Below are 16,700 nucleotides of genomic sequence, written 5' to 3'. Positions count from 1 at the left end.
GCTTCAATGCCTCTTGTAGGTTTCTTCTTGATATCTAGTGTGCTTTATTATTGCTGCTTGAACGTCTCTTGTAGGTTTCTTCTTGATATCTAGTGTGCTTTATTCTTGCTGCTTCAATGCCTCTTGTGCGTTTATTCTTTGCTCTCTTGTGCGTTTTATTCTTGTGGCTTTACTGTCTCTTGTGCATTTATATTTTCTGCTTTCAATGTCTCCTGCTTGTCTGAGGTCTGCGATATTAGCGGGTTGCCTTGTCTTCTTGTCTTTCTTCACAGGCACAGGAGCAGAGCGGGATCAGTCCACAGGAGGCAGCAGAGCTGAATCCAAGGTAATTGCACACAGCAGCACACTCCCAGCTGAGCATTCCTGAGCGGTGCCTGCAAGGATCTCTGTGCCCTGCCAGTGGCGAGTATTAGCAGGCGAATCATGGGGCAGGCACGGTGGAGCATGGTAAGTGTTCTGCAGTCTGGCTGACAGAATTAATGGGAAGCAAGGGCATGGGCCCAGTGCATGGCTTAAATATCCCTGGGTCCACTGCCCTTGTAGTGTAGAGTAGTGCTCTGAATCCATGGTCTATGGCTCAAACGGCGGCCATGTTGCGATACTGGTTGAGCCACAATGTGGTGGCAATCTTGGAAGGTGCTGTAGTGCCTTGGAGTGGGTGGTGTAAACACAATTGTCACACCAGTGAGATCCAGCCTCTCCCTGCCTGTGGTGTTGCTAAGGTTGTTATGGGCCCAGGACCCGTGATCATGACACTTATGAAGGGCTTTTGCAGAAAAAGTTTCCTAAGACAGAATCAGCTTTCCTGAGAGGGATTTTAAAAGCAAGGATAGGACTGAGAGCAGAGATTGCGTGATTGAGCTGACTGGAGCTTATGATGTTTCTACTTGTACTGTACTTTTAAAAGACAAACCAAAAATTAGTACAGTATTCATTTATTTATAACGTGCCAAAACAAAGCCTGTTGGCGTAAAGGCGTGAAAACATAACACAACAACACAAAAAAAAAGCCAGGGTAGAGAAGATCAGCACGGGCCAAAGAGCAGCACACCATGTAAAGTTTACTCAAAAATATGTGTTTTTAAACTGCGCTTGAATGCTAGTAGACTACAGCACCTTCTCAGATCTGGTGACAGGGAATTCCAGAACCGAGGGGCCACCACAGAGAAGCATCCATCCCGCACCTGTATCCGATTCACTGAGGGTACCTCCAGCAATCCTGTATTGTTCGACCGTAATTTTCGTCTAACAGGAAGCCAAGTGAGCTTTTTTGTCAGGTACACCAGACTTTTCCCATAAAGACATGCATGCGTAATGCAAAATTTCCTGAAAAAGATTCTCTGATGGTAGCCAAATAAATTATTTCCTGAGTTTTCAGAGGGGCACTTTATATCTGGATGGGTGATTTAAATCAACTGATAGACTTCTTGACCTGTGAAAACCATAGTTTACATTAAAAAGTGAAATCTTGAATGGAGTTTAAGACCCCGTAAAGTGGAATAGGAAGGAGGTTACTTTATCCCCTTTATTCCCAAGTTAATGAGGTCAATTTAAATAAATAATGTCATTTTCCTAAATATCATTGTAAAGAATAAATAGTATTCCATATTAAGTGGACTACTAATGCCAATTATAAGGAATTGTTGATTTCTTTGCTATCTCATATTTATACACTCATGCTTGCGTGACCCATTAAATGAATCAGGATCTTGTGGTCTCTAAAACTAAAAGCTTCTTTGCTAAATCCAAGCCTATAGACAAAGTAGTCAAACATACCACACCCTACATATTTATGTACATGGCCAAATTAGAAAGCAACAATGCCTCACATCTAGAGTGGACTCACTCCAACAATAAGAAATGTATATCTAAGTTATATCTAAGTTCAATGTTTTTCTCTGTTGCCAAGATTTGGCGATGGTGTTAATGAAAAAAATAAGTGAAATATATATCCTACATTTCTGATGAGACATTTCATTTGTTATTATTATTATTATTATCATTATTGTTTTAAATGAAATAGAACATTAGCTTTAAAACAGCCTGTCTAGTCTCAGAATGTTGGGGTGTGATTGTCGTGGAAGCGGGCGTTAGATCAAGTGTACCTTCTGACTCACCAATTCCTACTTGGATTGAGCCAATTGTGTCAGAGATCTTGGATAAATGGTTTCAAGACAATGCAATTCCCTGAATCCTTAACAGGGTCTTCTTTGTCTCTTGCTAAGAAGGACTTTGATCAGCTTTATTAGCTTGTCCCATTTAAATGCACTAAGAGAAATTAGGAAGAGAGACCTTCAATTCATGCTTCCCAGAGTCTTTTGAGACTAGAGACCATAAAATGTTATATGTGCTAAATCCCAAAATTCCAAGACATGAGCTGATATTTCAAGTGACCACAAACTCTCTCTGCTCCTTCCCAGTCTCCTAATCAAAGCATATTACCGAGTATCAGATCCTACATGAGCTGAAAACAAATGTTCCTTTTAGATCCTACATGAGTCTCTCCCATTCCTTAACGATGACAGATTTTCAAGGCTGTGATGAGAGACCATTTAGACTTCTTAATGAAATATAACAGACTCTATCAATGTTTTATAGTGTCACAGCTACAAAGCGATGATTTGTTGGTACTGAAATCTAAGTAAAATGAGGTTCTAAACTATTGACATTAAAGCTGACAACCCGAGTACCCTTTGTTTCCAAAAGTGCACTTGTTGTAAACTTAACTTTTACTGAAAATAAAACACGATTTATATGAGTCGAAAATCCACACAGAACCCAACAAATCACATTGCCTAAAGATAAAACAGCAACATTTGCTGTAGAAATGAATAGGGCAAGGCATATTTTTAATGTATGTGTGTGTGTTTTACCATCTTGTAACTATCTCAGACCCTAGGTTTTAGCACACACTAAATATCCTGGCTCCAACCTCCCATGAACGTACAGATTGACCTTCTGAACAAATGACTCCTTCTATGTTATCCCTTTTCGTATTTTTGGGGTTTCACAATACTTGCAGTATGCTTGGGGACTGGAACAAGTCCAGAGCGACTCAGTGAACCAGGCATCGCTCTTGGGGACAATGATCAGCAAGGATTGCGGTGCTGCATGTCTGGGGATGTAGAGTGTGGAGAGGTTATGCACACATGCCATTCAGCTCCCACCAATGCTGAACCCGTTCTGGTATATGTGTGACCGAGTAAGTCGATGTTGGCCACTCCTGACCTGGGAGCTTCAGGTCTGTTCTTTTTTCTTGGGTGCTGTCCTCTATTTTAGCATCGGAACCCCTCTGACCCCCAATGGTGAAATGTCAAAATGGATACCAGTCTGGGAGAGTCTCAGCTGCTTGGTGAAGGCTCTGTCCTGAAGCCAATCCTGGTGGCCGGGAACGTTCGGACAAGCCAATCAGGGTTATTTTCAGCCTCTTGGTAGATGAGGTGGTATGTGAGTTAGTTCTGCTGGTCCCTTAATGCTGTTTTTATAGCGTTCCTGACTGGTGTACCTAGCACCTGGAGGGTGTTGGCCAGTCCAAAATGGCTATGGACAATGGTGGCCTAAGATTATATTTTTGGCAGGGGTATTGCTGGGGTAAGCAAGGCTTTACATGGGCCGGGCCTAACCAGCAGAAAACTCTTTGTGCGGTGCTCCCTCAGGAGTAGCATCTCATGCGAATCGGGCCGCTGAGTGCCTGCTTGGGATGCCATGACAGATATGTGTGCAGGAAAGCTGTCTGACTGCTTAAGTTGAACAGCCAGCATTTGACTCACACATTTATATATGACTTGTAGTTTGCCATCACTTTACTGGTAGGGTGTTATCATAAAGGAAATAAGCAGAAAGGCCAACCTGCATTATGTGCTCAGAAGGGTTGAATGCTTGAATCATTGTCACAGTTATTCCATATATAAACATTTGTGTTCATTCTTATGTTCCCAAAATGCTCTTTGATTTTATGCAAAGTGCCAATCAGTCTAAATTGGTGCTATTTGTCTTCCTCCACTTTCTCACGGATGCTCTCCTGGGTGATTGCAAGACCACCTGAAACTATCAGGGATAATTTAACACCCTGCAGTCTGTCTTTGGCCAGCAAAAGCACTATTAAATTCACGTGGACTTTAGTTTGAGAAGACTGCTGCCTCCCTAGGGAATATGTGCACACTGTTAGTCTTTCCTTGTAGAAGGCTTCCAGCTACAGATTATCACAGGACAAGCAGACAGCAAGGGAGCAGTAAAGGATTTATTTACAGACAGAGGTTTACTTGGAAATTGAACCACAGGGAGTATTATTTGCAGTATGCATACTGGATGCAAACAAGACCACCTGAGACCATGCTGTGCGTCCTAACGTACCTATCAGGGGAGTATCCAGAATTGCATAACAATTGGGGCCTGCAGCTAATGTAGTAGGGCCCACCCTAAGGGGGGCTCGCAGAAGGAAGGAGACTTGTTCTGCCCCCAGACGAATGTGCGGGAGCGACCAAGAATAGTGAGGGAGAACAAACCAATCAATCAGGGCTCAGCGGGGGTCTTCCCCCAAGAACATTTTGAAATAGTGAGTGGGCAAATTTGGTGCTTTCCACAGTACACTTTTTGTGATAAATTATGTAAAAAGCCACGCAATTGGTTTTGAAGGCTGGGATATGAAAAAGATCCTTTAAATGCCAGGCCACCAACAATGCACAGATGGATTTTCCAAAACATGTTCATAATGCCTTTGCTATATGACAGTGCTCTGCAAGTGTGAAAACATGTTCATGCTGATTGTGCCCACACATGTCCATTCTGGTGCACCTATATATATGCCAGTATTCCCGCATAAGAACAAAACCATGTTTGGTTTGCTCATAATGTAAGTAATGATACTATGACAAAACATGTTCAAGCTGGTTCTGCCAATATATGCCAGAACCCAATGTAGGGAAATACTTCAGTTGGCTTTGTCTTAATGCCAGTAGAAACTGTCATGCCACAGTAAGAAAACATTACCTTGTGGTGTGCACAAAGCACCTTCGACCCCATGCACCACAACCCCCCCTTGATATGATATGATATATGATGTGGCATTTATAAAGCGCCTATATACAAGTGTTTCAATGCGCGACGAGGCAAGGGAGAGGAACAGAGGAAAGACAGAGACAACAATGTTACTAGGCCAGATGACATTGAGATTGCGCAAGTGCAGGGGGTGAGGGGAGGGAAGGGGAAAATGCAATGGGGAAAGGGGCGGGGAAGTGCAGTACATAGGATGAACAGTAAATAAATAAAAACAAAACAATAAATAAGAAGTGCAGCCAGCTGGTGGCAGGTGCAAGGGTAAGTGCAGACATCAGGTGTCAAGTGCTGTAGGAGCTGTAGGGATACAGGCACAGCCCCAGAGTGCAGGGTTGCTCCTTCACATAATAATACTCAAGTTGCCAAAAACGTCAGTAAAACATGCCATGCCCCTATTAAAACATTTTTATGGTCCAGTGCCCCTCCCCAGGCATCTGTCACCCATATACAGGCACAGGCACTTACACACAGACACTCAGACAGACACTCACACACAGACAGACAGGCCGACCATAAGACAGAACCACGCATGCACGCACACACACACACACACGCACTCAAACATACACTCAATCACACTGAAGCACACACTCAAATACACACACATAGACAGTCATGCAGACAGACACTGATAAATGCACACACAGATACACATGTACACACTCCCACACAGACAGAAAGACACTCGCACACAGACAACAGACACTCACATACAGACAGACAGGCCACACAGAAGCACACACAGATACACAGACATATACACACAAGGCAGAGATACATGCGCACACACCCACACATAGAAACACACACACAGATATGCACACATACATACACATTGACCCACCAGTCATGCATCCATACAGCGTTCTATCATTCTCACACACAGAATATTCACAATGCATTCATATGCACACTTGCACGTGTGTACAACATTCACAGTGCATTCATTCATATACTTGCACTTATGACACCCCGTCACATGCATACATCCATGCAGACATACAAACACACAATTACACTCCATCTCGCATGCATTACAATCCTTGCACACATGCCTACACACAAACAATCTTTTCCTTACCTTTTCCTTCTGCCTCCTCAGCTGCTCCACAGGCCTGCAGATGGCACGCGATACACGCAGATAGCAACCAGGCAGCAGAGAGAGCTTCTCGGTTTCTGACATGTGCTGAGTGCAGGAACATTAGAGCTACCCCTGCAACACAGCACAGTGCTGCGTGCTAACTGGGCATTTACAGATTTTGGGTGCACCCTCCCTGCTCATTATGTATTGTTTGTTTGGGGCAGGTGGCCATTGCCTATGTCACCTACACCTACATCAGGCCACGGCCAGCACAATTTAACCACACTCCTTTCCAAAACCTCCCTTCGATTTTGTATCCAATTTAAGCATTAGGTGCAATGTTTATGGTATACCAAATCATGCCCATGACCCCGAACCCAACTGGCAACAAATGGAGGGATTTCAGAGTCGCTGATCTGTGTTCTTTAGGTACTCATAGGATGTCCAATTGTATAGATGGGAAATGTACCATTATGTCAGCCTCATTTGTGCGCCCCTGCAGTCACTGCTAGCAATTACGGGCAGTGCAGTGATCACATAGCTTCATATAGATGCACAGATGAGATCGCAAACTGAGAAAAGAAAGGAATTGCAGTTTTTGTTTTTTTTGTTTTTTCAACAATACATTTTATTAAGCATTTCAACAAAGGCATAAGTGTTCACTGACATCATCATGGCATTTAGTTAAGCAATTAGTTATTAAACTGAGTCATCAACCCGTGTCACGGTCCACTGCAGGATAGGCAACGTTAGGGGGTGAGGAGGACTGCTTAGCCGTGTCTCTGTATAGTTTTTGGTTACATCTCACCTCCTCCATCAGTGTTATAGTTCGGATCGCTTTGAAGCCAGCGTGTTAGCGGGGGCCTTTTGGTGAGAGCTGGGTATCTTTCTGAGTAGTCCATAAGGGGTGCCCACGTGTTTAGGAATGTGTTCAGATTCCCCGAGCGAATCGCTGTAATCTTTTCCGCCACTACGATTTTCCAGCATTTAGACCACCAGAGTGGTGTAGAGGTAGCCTCTGCATTCATCCATAGCTGGGCCATTGCAATCTTTGCTGCCAGGAGGAGGTCTGTGCATAGGCGCACCATTTTCCCTGACAACGGTAATTCTCCTCCCCTGGTTTCCCCCAGGATTATTATTCCAGGATCCCATGGGAGTGTTAGAACGGTAATTGTTTTGATGTGGTCCACCAGCTCACTCTAATACCCCTCTGCTTTTGGGCAGGTCCATACCATGTGAAACAGGGTGCCTTTCTCTGCACACCCTCTCCAACAGTTTGGGGGGATGTCCGGATTAGATTTGTTTAGTTGATCTGGGGTGACATAATACCTATAACAGAGTTTATAGCCCACTTCCCTGTTTGAGAGGCACTGAGTGCTTTTGAGAAGCCTGGAACAGACTTTCCCCCATTCTTCAATATCTAATTCACGATCCAGATCCTTCTCCTAGTCGAGCATATATTTCTCTTTTTTCATGGGGTCTGTTTGGTCCAGTAGGCGGTAGAGTGTGCAGATTTTTCCCTTAGTCATTGGTGACCAAAGGTTGATCCCTAAGGTTGTCAGATCTCTGGAGCCCTTTTCCCTGACTGTTCTGTGCGAGGCCCAGTGCCTCCGCTGCGAGTAATGGAACCTTTCTGCTTTAGTCACCTTAAATTTTTCTTTGCATTTTAGAAAATTGATAGGGGAACCTCCCTCTAGGAAATCCCCCAGATTTTGCAGACCACCCTCTTTCCATGCCAAGAAACCATGTGGGTGGATAACAGGTGTGAATTCTGGGTTATTCCAGAATGATGTGAGTGCGCCTAGTGTGCCCTTACAACCCCATTTCCGAGCTGCGATTTTCCATTCTTGGGTCATGTTTATTGTTGCTTTGAGGGGTCCCTGATTTGCCTGGGATTTTAGGGTCGGAAGGTGCGGGAGATTGGGCAGAGGGACCGGGCACCAAGCTTCCTCTATCTGTCGCCAGCTTTGGATGATCTTCTGATTGGACCCAGGTGTATGCATAGAATAGGATAATTGTGCTGCTAGGGAGTACCTTGATAAATCTGGGACTCCAAAACCCCCAAGAGCCCTCCTGTGGAACATGATTTTCTTAGCAATTCTAGGTTTCTTCCCGCCCCAGATACATTTTTGTATATTTCACTGTCGGGAGAGTAGCTCGTTTTCTGGGACATGGACCGGGAGGGCTGCACAGTAATAGAGTAATCTGGGTAGCAGGTTCATCTTTACTGCAGCTGTCCGCCCGAGGAATTGCAATTATTTAACATGAGTGTTTTGCTGGTCAATTTGCCAGTACTCAAATGCCACCAGCAGAAAGGGCCAGTGTTGGCATTCTCGTCTGCACTGTATCTGCCAGGGTTTAAATGATGGGGAAGGAAGGTTAAGGATAAGAGTAAGCTAGCCACAGGTGGGCACTCTTCTGCCTGCAAGACTGTGCCCATATACAGGAGTGTTATAGCAGCCTTTACTGCCAGCGCCATGTTATCAGTGGCAAAGTTACCTTGAACTCATTTAAGTCTATCTTTCATTGCACCAGATTAGCTCGCCCGGATTGAATAAATGAAAATCTTGAAATGATACTTCCAATTAATTTTTTTAATCAAATCTTACCACGCAAACTTTTATTGTATTAAAACGCAAGAGTCATAACAAAACACAGTGATTAATAAAATAAATCTGAAAGTTAATTTTGCACATGAGCCAACCTGCTAATATATCAAGGTTCCTTTGAAGTGTTAATTGTATATTATGCTCCAGTTAAAGGGAATCATAATGCTTTTCTGGTGTGACTTCACTGCCACATTAGAATTCCCAGGAAGGGTTCTGGCATTAGCAGATGCCATGTACCTTTCTGCATGCAGAAGAAGCATGCATATGCAATGTCAAGAATGTTGGCGCTACTGCACTGGCCTCCTCCCAGTTCCATGGAGGTGGACTGCTTGGAGATGGCCAGGGATGGCCGACCATATTTGCTGATTTGCAACCCTGGTTGGTAAATTACGACAATGGTTCACAATGGTTGTTCATGGTTGACAATGGGCTTGGGGATGGTCAACGTTGGCTGCTTCTGGTCCACCATGGTTGCTGACGGAGTTGGTGAAGCTTGACCGTGGTTGCAGATGATTGACAATGGCTGCCATCATCGACTACGGCTGTTGATGGTCAGCAGTGGTTGGTAGCGGTTGACAAAGGATGGCGATGGTCGGCAATGATCAACTGCGGTTGGCGATGGTCAACTATGGTTTATGATGGAGCTGGCCATTGGTCATGTCCTCTGCCTGACCCTAAACATCCTTCACCATTATGAATAATACCAAATACCTGATCCTAAAATGGCTGCTGTGTGAAACACAAATTACTGCAGGCGAACAACATGGATGAGCAATATCTGTCTCCAATATGCCAACTCTCATCTATATACATCTAGGACATTAATGTTGCCTCACATATGTGCGCTATATAAGCAAATAAAACAAACAAACAAACCAATGTCCTTATCTAGAAATTGCCTTATTTTGCCAAAGAGCAAACTCTTGGAAGTCGAAAGTGCACACAGAAAATACCTGGGGGGATTTCAAAGCAAATTCCAAACTGCATCCTATTTCTAAAAGGATGCGCTTCCCTCTGCCTGGCCTGCCCTGCCCTGCCATATGCCAGCTGTATTGTAATGGGTACAGCAGAAGGACGGCTATTCAGACCCTTCTCTTCTTTGCTGTGGGGCAATCATGATCCCTCATGTACACCATGAGTGTCTACTCTTTTCCTGAATCTCAAACACTGAAATAGGGGTGGAAATCTATCAAATGTATGGCATTTAAGAGATGGCCTGTATCCTCCAGTGCATGCCCTGCATGTACCTGCGATGGGGGCAGGCGCAGACCCCTCTCACCACATAGCAGCAGTGCTCCAATGCATGATAATATGGCCTGTATCCTTCAGTGCATACCCTGCATGGACCTGCGATGGGACCATATACAAAAAAGAGCGGGGTTTTGTCCTGACAGGCATGAGCCTCACAACTCAATCGACATTCATATTAATTATTGGTTGTATCCACAATGTAAGGGACATAACACCGAGGGTCTATATGTCTCTCAACTGGTGGGATTTATTAATCTAGACTCCTTATAAAATAAAGAGCTCCTAGATCTGTGTTTTTTATTAGCACATCTCCCTCTGACCTCATATCGGTCCCTTGGGGCCTAAGGGCCCAAAGACACTCAATTCAATTGAATGATTTCAAGAATAACTTATTTATTCACAATACAGAAGATTTATAAACTTCAAACCACAATTTAACACTACATACAATACAAACATTAGAAGAAATTCAAGAAGCAAAATATATACAGTTTTGACAATAAAATGAAGGATCCCGTACATAATTTACATACACAGAAATGATAGTGACCTAAGAAATTAAAGAAAGAATATCCTAATATTTTTGAACAAATGTTCAAAAGAGTAAACAACACATTTTTCCGATTAGTATTCCCAAACACAAACGGATCTGCATACACTTAGGTACATACTATCCTAAGTATTGACTAAGTAGTATTCTCAATTACAGCTACTTGTCAGTTTCAACTCAACTAAAAAATTTCAAAAATAATTTTCAACAGTCATTGTCCCAATTACTTCCAAAGTTGAGTCCGTAAAGGTCTCAACTCAAATATATCTTTTGAGAAAGATTTACCAATTGTTTTCCAATGAATTTGAAATTGAATCTATGGGTAACTAAACTAGGGTTCTACGTGTGACACCGGGAAAGATCCTGGTCAGTGTTCCACTCGTACAGGACTAGATCAGGAAGTACGGATGATCTACGTTTCGGCGGATTTAAGATGTTTCCCGCCTTCCTCAGGACCAGCAATAGCCGTGACCCCTGAAGTAAAAAACCAAAAAACTGTGTGTTAACTAAAAAATAATGTAGCACATCATTGTGCAAGTGCCGTGACTCTTTAGGCATGCATGTGTGTTCAAAGAGAGGCTATCCGCTCAGGTGGCATTAAGTAACTATAGCCTCTATAGCACATATCAAGTGAAAGTCTACTTTGATATAACTGAAGGTTAGATATCCTACATGCATTAAAATCCGAAAGAGATAAGCAGTGAGTAAAAAAAGGGGAAATGTGAATTAAAAAAGAGATACGAACCTAGAAAATATGGCATAAGTGAACCACTGAACCCTTTGGATGGTAAATTATGAGTTCCAGTGTGGTATAGTAAGTCTAGTGGAGTCCAGAAAAGGGTAGTCCAAGCCACCACCCATACATGAACAGCCCAAAGGGATCATAACGTGTTTCATGCATATATTGTCTCAATCAAAATGCGCACTTACAGAAACATGTCTGGTGAGTCAGTTCGCCGTCTGTAGATGAAGTTTTAAATGTTTGGTGCGTGGTTTAATAATACCAACCGTACCGCTGTGCTCACGTGTGCATGAATGCAACTCTGTATGAAATAGGAGAAAAATATATATACCAGTAGGGGTATTAAAATACGCGAGATCACAAAACAGTTAACTCACACACATGTGTGCGCATTAGAAAAGGTGGCATAATAAAACCTAAAAGCCTACCTTTATAATGCAGTACAGTGTGCCATCATGTACGTTCGCTGCAGCTACTGTTGATGAACCTGTGGCTGCAGCTTGAAAAAGCCGGGAGCACCTTGGGAGCTGAGGCTTGGAATATCAGCAGCTTGAGATAGTGGTGTCTTGGCTTATAGGGCAGCTCGATCCCATCAAAATGACAAAAGTACGTGGTTACGTACTGTGTGTGCCGCTTGCCCTGTGTATGTAAAACCCGAAGTTAAATGAGTAGCTAGTAAAGCAGCTGAATGTCTTACCAAGGGGTGAAAAAGCACGGACGTGGTTACGCTCCTGCACAGCCGTAGTGATTGCTTCCTAAGTTGACTGGCGGTTGTCATGGGAACCATATCCGGCAATAGAGAAGGTGCAGGATTCGTACCACAGAGCTCTCTAGCGCCAGGTTAACTTAGAGGTTGAATACGAAACTGCAACTACTGCTGCTGATAAATACTATGCCATGCAACTGAAGCTATATATGGGTACAATGCATGTCAGAAAACGGGGTCTAACCCTACAAATAGCGGGATGGTAGCTCCTCATTTAGACCCTTCGTGCCATCCAAGGTCTCAAGGCGATAGATCCATCTAGCCTCCTTGTATAGCAATGTTTTTTGTACATTAATGCTGTTTTTAACCACATTAATAGCCCACCATTTGAGATCGTCTGGGGGGTGTTGTAATTCCAAAAAGTGTGTTACCATCGGGGCTGCATGATTTCTACATCTGATCCTCGAGCAATGTTCTCCGATCCTGGTGGAAATGGAGCGGGTAGTTTGGCCTACATATATAAGTCCGCAAGGACATTCAATACAGTAGATCACATTAATTGTCTTACAATTGGACATAAATCTTATGTCCCATTTCTTTGTACCAATTTGAAAATGCGTTGTTTTGCTCGTGAATTCGCAAGCCTACAGTTGCCGCAGGGGAAATGTCCCACAACTGCGATGGGGGCAGGCACAGACCCCTCTCGCCACATAGCAGCAGTGCTCAAATGCACGCTAATACGGCCTGTATCCTCCAGTGCATATCCTGCATGTACCTGCAATGGGGGCCGGCACAGACCCCTCTCGCCACATAGCTGCAGTGCTCCAATGCATGACAATATGTCTGCTGCATGACTGCCAATCACTTTGTGGCGTCCATGCACGGGGGGTCTAGATGCAATATACATGAGCTCACAGACCAGTCTACCTTTAACATTCAAGTTCCTTTTGTGAATAAGGAGGACTGCAGGCCAACATTGGCAGGCACAGGTTCCACCCTTGCGATGAACCCTCGAGCTAGGTCTACAAGGAATCAGTTAAATATACGCATGATTAGGATTAGGGTATTTATTGAGTGCAGACCTAGCTTCCGGAACCAAATCAGTGCTTTACAAATCATAGGGCAGGGGGTCTGCAACCTTGGGCCACCCAGATGTTTTGGACTACAGCACCCATCAGCCGTAGCCAGCATAGTCAGTGGTGGAGGGTCATGGGATTCACAGTCCAAAACATCTGAAGAGCCACAGGTTGCAAACACATGGCACAGGGGAAAGACACGGTCAGGGAAGAAGAGATACAAGGGAGCAGGGAGCCAACAACAGGGCGGAGGAAGGCGGCCAACATGACAGATGTGTTTTATAACTCAGAGGCCCTCATTACAACTCAGGCGGTGGACCATGGTGCTATTAGCACCATGGTCCATGCCGGATTCCGCCATGGTGGATGGCGGAATTACCGCCCCATTCCAAGGTGAGTGGGGCGGTAATTCCCCATTCACCATTTGCCCTTCCCCATTCCCATTTTTGCCCCAAAGGGCATAATGGGGATGGGGAAGGCGCTAATTACGGCACCGTAAATTACGGTGCCGTAATTAGCACCAAGGTCGCTTAGCGCCTTGGACTTTAACGCCTGCAAAAAGCAGGCGTTAAAGTGTGAATCAGGCGTTAAGGGTTAACGGCGCCGACGGCGCCGTTAAACCCTTAACGCCTGACTTGTAATGAGGGCCAGAGTGTATGTGGTGTATCTGCAAAAGAAGGTGTGCGTTGCTAAACAGGCACACTTTCCACATGTGCTGTATGGCTTAGATGTGTCTGTGTTTGCACCTGAGCTGATTAAGACTTGCTGGGTATCATAATCCCAGCTATTCATATCGCCATAGCTATGCTATTAACATTGCTTTAGCTATGCTATTCATATCGCCATAGCTATGCTATTAACATTGCTTTAGCTATGCTATTCATATCGCCATAGCTATGCTATTAACATTGCTTTAGCTATGCTATTCATATCGCCATAGCTATGCTATTAACATTGCTTTAGCTATGCTATTCATATCTCTATAGCTATGCTATTAACATTGCTTTAGCTATGCTATTCATATCGCCATAGCTATGCTATTAACATTGCTTTAGCTATGCTATTCATATCTCTATAGCTATGCTATTAACATTGCTTTAGCTATGCTATTCATATCTCTATAGCTATGCTATTAACATTGCTTTAGCTATGCTATTCATATCGCCATAGCTATGCTATTAACATTGCTTTAGCTATGCTATTCATATCGCCATAGCTATGCTATTAACATTGCTTTAGCTATGATATTCATATCTCTATAGCTATGCTATTAACATTGCTTTAGCTATGCTATTCATATCGCCATAGCTATGCTATTAACATTGCTTTAGCTATGCTATTCATATCTCTATAGCATTCATATCGCCATAGCTATGCTATTAACATTGCTTTAGCTATGCTATTCATATCGCCATAGCTATGCTATTAACATCTCGTACTTTCAACCACCCCAACCCAGTCAAATATGAACACACACCTCCCAAACAAATTAGGCCCAGAGTACTTCCCCCTCATCAAAACCATACTCCTAGCCAGAAACCCAACACCACTTCCAAACCAGCCCCGGACACCCCCAATAAATTACTATCCACCTTTAAAGGAGCGCTTATCAATGCCCGCTCCTTAGGGGCGCATGCTATAGAAGTTCACGACCTCATTATGGAATCACAGCTCGACATACTAGTAGTCACAGAGTCCTGGCTCCATCAAGCATCAGGTCCACTACTAACTCTGGCAATCCCATCCGACTACACCATATTTAGAACAGATAGGACCCACTCACAAGGAGGCGGTGTTGCTATAATAGTCAAGACTAAATTCCAGCTTAGATCTTGTCCCATCGAAAGTATTGAAGGGTATGAAACATTACTTGTAACATTTCCCATAAATGCTAAAACTACGATTAATTTAATAGTAATTTATAGAGCACCTAGCCCCAACAACCACCCAGAGACTGAAATTCCATTGCTATTAGCTCCACTAATAAAACCTAGCTCAAAATACATCATCCTGGGTGACCTTAAGCTAGGTTTCAATGACAGCCAAGGTGCCAAAGCAGAATCACTTCACTCCGCCCTGAAGGACATGGGCTTCAGCCAACTAGTTAATGCACCTTCACATATCAAAGGCAGGACTCTTGACTGGATCCTCTCCCTTAATACCCCCATAACCATTGAGGCCATCTCCCCTCTTACTTGGACCGATCACCATAACATTGTATTTACAATCAATCCCTCCGAACCCACACAAAAAGACCTAAAACCATGATTACCTATGAAACTAGAAACGCCCGCAAACTCACGCCAGAAAACCTCATGCCTCCTCTTTCAAAAATCCTAGATTCTACCTCGATCACTAGTGACAACCCCTGTCTCCTAGCAGACATATATCACAACTGCCTCACTGCAACCATTAATGCTATAGCACCGCTCACCACCAAGGCAAAATGCTCAGACAAGCGATCTAGCTTCTGGTTTAATGATGATCTTATCGCCCTCAGAAGAACCAAACGCGCGTGTGAACATGCCTACAGAAAGCATCCTACTGCAGAGGCAGAAAAAGCCTACCAAGAAATAAACAAAACCTATAAAACAGCTTCTATTACCTACAAATCTAATGCCTATAATAATAGGATCAGCAATGCGACCTCAGATACCAAGGAACTATTTGCCATTCTAAAAGAATTGGAAAACCCTACCCCAGCCATAAACCCAATCATCCCCAGCAAGGAATGGTGCACCACTATTCAAGACGCACTAACAGCCAAAATTGAACTACTCCAAATAAAAATCACATCCAAAAAACAATCACTAGCCAACAAACCTGCCCTCCTTAATCTAAATCGACCACATCAGGAATTCACCAGCTCCCCATTCCACTTGACACCAGTATCCCAAAATGTAGTGTTTGACACCATCACCAAACTTAAAGCCTCCAACTGCAAAGGAGATTCTGTCCCCGCATCAGTAGTCAAATCCTGCGCCCACACCCTCACCCCCATTATCACCAACTTCGTGAACGCATCCTTCAATACTAACCTAGTACCAGCTAGCATCAAAGAAGCCTGGGTCACCCCTCTCCTGAAAAAACCTACCCTAGACCCTACTGTGCCCACCAATTACAGGCCAATAACAACTGTCCCATTTCTCCTCAAAATATTGGATAAATTAGCATGCAACCAAGTCCAAACTCACCTTGAACAAAACCACCTCCTTGGCACGAGGCAATCAGGCTTCCGCCCCAACCATAGCACAGAAACGGCTCTCCTTGACTTAAAAATCCAGATGGATACCATCAGAGACTCAGGAAAACTCTGCATCCTCCTCCTACTCGATCTCTCCGCAGCATTTGATTTAGTAGACCATAATAAATTGTGCGCCACACTAGCGAAAGACTTCAACTTCTCCACCGAAGCTACTACCTGGATCAAATCTTTTCTTGCTGACCGCACCTCCAGGGTCGCCATAGGTAAAGAAGCCGCCAACCCCATCATAGTACCCATTGGTGTCCCCCAAGGTTCCTGTCTCGCACCAACATTATACAATGCATACACTAAACTCCTCTTCTCAGCGCTAGACGACATGGGTGTCATCTACACCAACTTTGCAGACGACACCCAGATCCTCATCC

The 16,700-nt window shown here is 43.8% G+C and overlaps 1 long non-coding RNA gene across 1 annotated transcript; it reads right to left on the bottom strand.

The window, feature by feature from the left end:
* Positions 1-10,454: 10,454 nt before the first annotated feature.
* LOC138468280 (uncharacterized) lies at positions 10,455-12,035 on the bottom strand. Its single transcript, XR_011268235.1, has 3 exons — positions 11,717-12,035; positions 11,477-11,589; positions 10,455-11,020 (listed from the first exon to the last, which is right to left on the bottom strand). It is a non-coding gene; the product is annotated as an uncharacterized lncRNA (long non-coding RNA).
* Positions 12,036-16,700: the final 4,665 nt, after the last annotated feature.

Source organism: Ambystoma mexicanum, chromosome 4q (genome assembly GCF_040938575.1).
Source record: "Ambystoma mexicanum isolate Mex_15411 chromosome 4q, UKY_AmexF1_1, whole genome shotgun sequence".
Taxonomy (NCBI): domain Eukaryota; kingdom Metazoa; phylum Chordata; class Amphibia; order Caudata; family Ambystomatidae; genus Ambystoma; species Ambystoma mexicanum.
This window is presented reverse-complemented; position numbering and strand designations above follow the sequence as displayed.